This window comes from Rana temporaria, chromosome 4, assembly GCF_905171775.1.
Source record: "Rana temporaria chromosome 4, aRanTem1.1, whole genome shotgun sequence".
Classification (NCBI taxonomy): Eukaryota; Metazoa; Chordata; class Amphibia; order Anura; family Ranidae; genus Rana; species Rana temporaria.
This window is the reverse complement of record NC_053492.1, coordinates 55,211,023-55,218,815: the sequence shown is the minus strand read 5'-3', so window position 1 is coordinate 55,218,815 and position 7,793 is coordinate 55,211,023.

Here is a 7,793-nt window from a genome sequence, read left to right as displayed (position 1 = left end):
TATTTCTTGGTTTAAGGAGTGATAGGTCCCAAATTAGTAAGCCTTTAAAAACTTCCAGGGGTTGGTTTGATCCCGACAGGGGGTTAAAAAGAGATTTATTTCTCAACCCACTATCAGTTGGTGCTACTGGTGTTCTGTCAGTGCAGTTGGGATATTTATTGAGAAAGTATTTCTTCATATTTATTTTTCTGGTATATTTATGGATGTCAATAAAAGTATTGAATTCATTCAATGGTCGATTTAGTCCACACTTGAGACCCAAGTTCAAAATATTTGTTTTTTTATTGGTTAAGCTGATATCTGTTAGGTTAAAAATGCCCCCTAATCGTAGTCCCTTTTAGTCTTCTTTTCTTGCTGTTTCTTGGCCTGTCTACCGGCTCTGCAACCTCTGGTTCTCTTCCCCAGGGACCTGATTGAGATAGTCTCTCTCGGTCCTGATAAAAGGGGTTCTCTCCAGTAAGGGTCTCTGTGTTAGGGTCCTTGATTGGGGACCCTGTACTGAGCATGTTGTTGTGGGTGTGCCGGAGGTCTCCCCCTGTGGCCTGATGACCCTCTGCCCCTTTTCTGCCATCCCCGGCCTCTCCCTAAAAAAGGACGGGTGATTGGTATCTAGGTCTGTTGTCTTCCTCACGCAGTGGTTCAAATCTGTTCTGTACCGGTAATTGATAGTATCCATCTGTTGATGGTGGCCATTGGTTGTAACTTATTGGTCCTGGATTTCTCCCTCTACCACTTGCTTGACCAGACTCGTTCCTTATAGGGGTAGAATGGTTAATAGGAGCGTATTGAGGACCTTGGTTCCTTCCATTATCTGTGGAGGAAATCACAGCTGCAGTCGGTTGAGATGCACTAGTAGTTGCTTCAGGTTGGGTCTCCATAATATTAGCATCATTCTCTCTCGCTTCGGCAGTGTTGGTTTGTTTCCACAGATAAATAGAGTTTGTTCTAAAATCTCCCACATCACGGTGGAATTTCTTGATTTTAGTTTTTTGGGTGTCGTTGTCCACTTTTTCAAGTCTTTTCTTTATACGATTATTAAAATCGATAACTTGTTGTGTATCCTTAATGGTGTCCAATAGTGATTGTAATTCATTAATCTTTGTCTCAAGTTTAGTCATTTTTCTCCTCTTCCTCCTCAAAATAAGTTCCTGTAGTTTCAAACCTACTCCATTAAAAAACTCCAGCCACTCAGTCATGGAGTCACGGTCATCTAGACCGTCTTGGGGTACAACTTCCCATCTAAGACTCCTAATTATGATCTTTTTTTTTAGATACTTTTCCAAAGTACAGATATCCCACCAGGTTCTGACTTGTTTTTCCAGAATGTTACCCAAAGTGGTTAAAGTACTATTATAGTTGGTCTGTGTAGTTGTGAGCTCATTTACAGTGAATATGGTGTTGATATCCAAATTCCTATCACTCAGAAAACGTAATGCATCCATGGCAGCCAGAGAAAAGAAAACAACAATATAGAAGAAGGTGCACAAAAATATAGACCTGCAGTGCACTTCTCGGCACCTATGAACTAAGTATCAACTTTTTCTGAAGTGAAGATTGTTGGATAAAAAAATAATAATAAAATGATGGAAAAATACCCACAGATTATAGTTGGTATTTTTCCTGACAGCAGCAATTTAAATTTCAAATGGAAATGTGGTTAGACCATTCAAAAAAAGATAAAACAATGTATCAGGATCAAAGAACTGGTGTTCAAGTGAAAAAATTGCGCTAGAAGGCTGGATGTGGTCCAGTGCAAGTAAATAAATAAACCTAAAAGCCAGAGAAGATGAATAGTTGTGACAGGTGATCAAAGAGAGGATGTTTACAGCACCATACACCAATTCAAATATAGCACCAATAAGTGGGTCATGTTATCCCACTTAAACCCCATAAATGAGGTAAATTCAGCATAATCAACTTCTCATATGTCAAAACAGTTCAGCCTCCTTCAATTAGGTCAAGAGGTTGAAACTCAATGGAGGCACATATAGGAAAGAAAGGGGAAAAAAACATTGCAATAGTGTAATTCCACCTTTTACCATGTACCCCCCAAACAGTTAAAACATCCCATAGCGTATTGCCCGTACAGGAAATCACAAATAAATGAGCAGAATACGAAGAAGATATCACCAGTTCACCGCTGTCCTCCACGTCTAGGGGCCACGCGCGTGCTAGGCAGCATTCGTATCGGTGCGCGGTGATTGGTCAGCGGTGGAACGCAATCGTCTTCCTTCCTTGTGGCGCCGTTGTAGCCACGCCCTGATGCGTTTCTTCACTTCCGACTTCAGCAGAGGGCGTGGCTACACAGCGCTGTCACTTTATCTTTATACACCTCAAACAACGGCCATTAGTTCTTGACGTCCCGCCTCTCCTAATCCGATTGGTGCAGCTCGGCCAGGAAGCAGAGTATAGACATGAAAAATAAGACTCTGAGTATGTCTTGAATGGCCAAACCAGTCTGATTGCAGCTGAGTGCTGTGAGTGTTTGTTATTTATAGATTGAAGCACAGGTATCTTGCAGGGTACTTTTAGTAGTGCGTTTAAAGTTCGCAAGGATATATGATTGTAGGGTATGGCAATTTTAAGCAGTATTTTCTGCATGCAGACCCATCATCATATTGCTGACATCTGCGACTTTGGTAGGCAAAACATTAGACATCATGTGGGATGGTGGAGTGGATGCCTGTAGCAACAGTAATCAATTCAGTATAGATAACTTGCTGTAACTGTGATATTGTTGATTAATACATTACCACCTCGTGGGCTGTTGCATGTGTGACAGGTCTGTCCACAGTAATAGATTGATGTATGTTTCCAGTCCTGGCATCCAGGTATAACAGAATCTGTATGGCTAGGTCACTGACACGCAGTTTGCTCTAGGTCCTGGAACTGTCTAAGTTGAGACAGAAGGCGCCTGGATCTATATACCATCCGTCCGTCCATGCATATGGTTGTTTGCCATCCAGTACTGGTTCAATCACAGTGGTCGGATGTACAATCCGACATGATTCGATTCGTCCGTCCTCCACACAAGCCGCGGTGTCACGTATTAACGCTAAGTAGTGATGTCAACGCGTTTCGCCTGGCACATTGGCGTAGCTTTGTCTCGGACAGCACGACAGTTATTTATGTGCCGCTGTCTATGATCATCACCAATAAGGAAGAAAATAAAAAGTCGTTGTTTGGTGTGCCATGATGGCCATGTGATTACTTTTAAGATGTTTGAATGGAGATCAGTAGTTCTTTATGAAAGGTTGTGCCGTTATTTGATGGCAAGAAGAGGGGGGCCCATTTGAGTCGGGGGGAAATTAAATCTAGATGCACAGTGGCATATTCCTAACACTCAAAAAAGCAACCCATTACTATTCAAATCGGCACGGCTGTGAAACAACCAAAAAATTGTCATGTTCATATATTAAATGGGGCGGGAAGGATACATTAGGAAAGAGATGGGGACACACAATAGAGATACAGTGGGGGCACCATAAAATATGAACATATAAATGGCCTATTTAGCTTGCACTTAGCCAGCACAAAGATAACTAAATTCAGTGTCCGAGAAAAATTAATCGCTGAGTATTGTGTTAATTGGAAATGGGGAGATCAAAATCATGGGGGGGGGGGGGGGGGGGGGGGTGGGAGTAAAGGCAGGGTGGATAGCATCAGCTAAAAAATTAATTAGTTAAGGGTAAGCCGGGGTAAGTCTTTGATAAAGATAACACCTTGTGGTCATAAGGGGGATTGTTTAAGATGATCAGTCCTTATCTAGCAGTATGACATGACAGTCAAAAGATGCACTTTAAATAGACCAAGAATAAGGTCAAAAAAGTGCATTAGATGTCTAAAAAGGACTGTAGATTGAGTTCAGTATTGAGGCCAATGGGCACAAGGGACTTGAGGCGGTATACCCACCATTTTTCCTTCTGTAGGAGTACGCGGTTGAAGTCGCCACGTCTGTTCGGGAGTTTGAGGGCATAAATACCCTTAACTGTTAGGCCTTTTGAGCATCTATTGTGACAATGGGCTAAATGTTTGGCAAGAGGTTTCTCCGGTTCTTTCTTTTTGTCATTGATTTCCCTTAGATGTTCCCCCACATGGACCTTTAATGCACGCTTGGTTTTACCCACATAAATTTTGGGGCAAGGGCAAGTGATGACATATATTACACGTGTTGTAGAGAAATTGATTAGGCTCCTTATTTCATAGGAGCCTTGTCCAAGGGCATCGGTAAATGTCGAATTTCTGTCCACATATGGGCAGACCTGACATCTGTTGCATGGAAACATGCCTAATTCCTGGGATAGTTGGATAGCCAGGTGGTCTCTTGTTCTTTAGTGAACTCAGATCTGATCAACATATCACCGATGCTCTTGGCTCTACGAGCTACCAATTTAGGAGAGTCACCGACTATATCTGTTAGTATAGGGGCGTTTCGCAGTATGCCCCAATGTTTCTCAAGAACACTGCGAACATTGTCCCATTGGGACCCATATGCCGTAATGATTCTAATTGGTTCAGCTGATTCTTGAGAAAGTTTGTCAATCGTCCTTTTCTTGGTCAGGAGATCGAGACGATCACGGATCGCGGCCCTCTTTTTGGCCTTTTTGATTTGCCCATGAGAATATCCACGCTCACGGAAACCTATGTACAGTTCCTGACTTTCCCACCTGTAATCATCCGGGCTGGAACAATTTTTCTTAATGCAAAGAAATTGGCCAACAGGAATCCCATTCTTGAGCCACTGAGGATGGTGGCTCGTCGCATAGAGTAAATTGTTAGCCGCCGTGTCCTTCCGATATGTGCAGGTATGAAGCTGTTGGTTTTTCATTGTTATTTGCAAGTCAAGAAAGGAGAGTTTCTCGGCGTCAAAAGTATACGTCAAATGAATGTTTCGATTATTGGTATTTAGTTCAGTGCAGGAACTGGTTCAGTAATTCTACTGGTCCCTGCCAAAGCATCAGGACATCGTCGATGTACCGCCACCACGTAAGTACGTGGGGGTGGTACATCGGAGACGTATAGACCTCTTCCTCCTCCCAGAGGCCTAGATGGAGACAGGCATAGGCGGGTGCCCAGGCTGCCCCCATCGAAGTGCCCCTTATTTGATGATAATAGGTATTAAGGAACTGAAAAAAGTTATGTAGTGCAAAGTGGAGAATCTCCACAAGAAATTCATTTTGGGGACCCGATGGGGGATACGTGGACTCGAGAATCGTTTCTACCGCCTTAATACCGACTGAATGTGGTATCGATGTGTATAAGGACTCAACATCGATCCCCACAAGTAGTATCTCACCGGTCTGTCTTTTAATGTCTAGGTCGTTAAGTTTGGCCAGGACATGTTGAGTGTCCTGGACAAAATGACTTCAAATCTGTGACCATCTCTTTCAAAAGTAAATCAAGATATTTGCCTATCCTTTCAACGGGTCCATAGCAGGCAGACACAATTGGTCTGCCTGGAGGTTCACATAAGTTATTATGGACCTTGGGGATTATGTAGAACATGGGAATGTTGTATTCCTGTACCCCTAGATAATTGAACTCCTTTACGGTGAGAAGGCCTTCATCTTTGGCCAATTTTAGTTTGTTATTCAATATGTCAACTACCATAGGGAGGGGGTTGTGATCAAGTTTTTTGTAAGTAGATGTATCATTGAGTAGGCGTTTTACCTCACGGTCATATTGGTCCTGTTTCAAGAGGACCACATTGCCCCCTTTATCACTATTCTTTATGACTATGCTTTTATTGTTTTGCAGCTCTTTCAAGGCCCTACGTTCATCTGAAGTTAAATTATCAGTTGTTTTGTGGGCCCAGTCGATTTTTTTCAAGGTCAGTCTGAACCATATCGATAAATAGATGCAACCATCGATTCTTCGATATTGGAGGCATTTTAAGAGACTTAATTTTAAGGTTGGCCCGTCGAATAAGGGTAAGTGGTTCCATATCGGATGAGTAATTCTCATCCAACAGGGAATTCAAGATATCCAAAATTCTTTGGTCGTCCGCACTAATTGTTTCTGTAGGTTTGCGACCGGGTCAACCTTGGAAAATAATGATCGGAAGAAAACTTTCCGCAAAAAAAGTGTTATGTCTTTAAAGACGGTGAATTCATCCATGTTTGACACAGGTGAAAAGGACATCCCTTTCTGTAGTCCCCCTTTCAGAAGTCAAGGTAAGGTCTGTGAGGTTAAAAACTCTCAATCTCCAGTGAAAGAGTCGGGCGATCTGAGTGAAATTAGATGTTGTTGTTTCTTTTGGCTCCTGGTATGGGTACGCTCCTGTGTTGTTTTGGGGGTCAGGGTTTTCACAAAGTTGGTTTTGGGGAAAGTTTTGGAGTGTTTTCCTGAGCCTCCCCCTCTTGATCTAAAAAAATTACTGATTTAATGGGGTCTTCTTCAGTATCACTGTGCGATTTATTGCGGCGTTGTCTCAGTTGGGGTCGTGTCCCACGTCCCCTAGATTTACTTCAACCGCTATGGTAAGGTCGAATATCTCATTCTTCTCAAAGTCAGTTACATCGCGCCTGTACTTCCCCTGTTTCGTGATTTTAAGGTTTAATTGGGCCTTTTCAATTTCCTTTTTTAATAGATCATTTTGTTTTGTAAACTCATCCTGGTCTTTCAAGACTTCTAATCCCTCTGCACTTGCCGTAATATCTTGTTGTATGGATATTAGCTGTAATTTTTCCTCCTCCCATTACAGTAAGACCATGTTAAATACATAATTCCTTCCATTTAGGAAGGAAGGTCTCTGTATGTAAATGCTCTGTTGGGATTAATCTTTCTCTCAATCCTCTCGGAATTATCCGTTGGGAAATGTACGTCTCCAAGGATGTTACATCCCACTTTTATGTTCTTTAAATGTATTTTTTATTTCCTCGTCTTGATCCAAGATTTGAGGAGTGTCACTATTAAACACTGTTTTAATCTCCTGATCGATCTCTTCACTTAACACAAAAGGCCATCCCCAATTGGGAAAAAGAAGAAAGTTTTGTGAAGTTGTGCTTGAAATTTGTTTGTGGACTTGCTGGAAATGACCATAAAGATCATAGACAATAGTATTTAAACAAGGGAAAAGGGAAAGAGGGAGTGCGCAAGTGTCCACTATTGTATAGGTGGCAAGTATCACCACCTATAATAGATCATAAACCCAATTGAGTAATGTTGCCGTAACCAAAAGTACTATCAAAAAAAGAAGGGAAGGAAGGGGAAAGAGATAAGGGAAAAGGGATGGGGAATGGGAAGTAGTCGACCACCAGGGGGCCTAAAAGGGGTTACTTATGGCAACAATGTAATGATCAGAGAGAGGTAAAGCTATCATTCTAATTAAATTTATTGGTATCAAAAGGTAAAAAATTAGCACAACAATATTGGAACTACATGAACAGTTGGTAGCTGTAATAATGGTATGGCTACCTTGTAAAAGAGACAACACATAGACACGACTATAACAGGACACAGACAAACAGACATTTAGCGTGGTCCGGACACATTAGTGTTCAGCCGACACACATATCATACACTCATACTGAAAAACAGTTGAATTAAAGTGCGGGAGTCGATTGACTGCCCATGATTTCGAGTTCCCCAATTCCAATTAACACAATACTCAGCGATGAATTTTTCTCTGACACTGAATTTAGTTATCTTTGCGCTGGCTAAGTGCAAGCTAAATAGGCCATTTATATGTTCATATTTTATGGTGCCCCCACTGTATCTCTATTGTGTGTCCCCATTGTCTCTTTCCTAATGTATCCTACCCGCCCTATTTAATATATGAACATGACAATTTT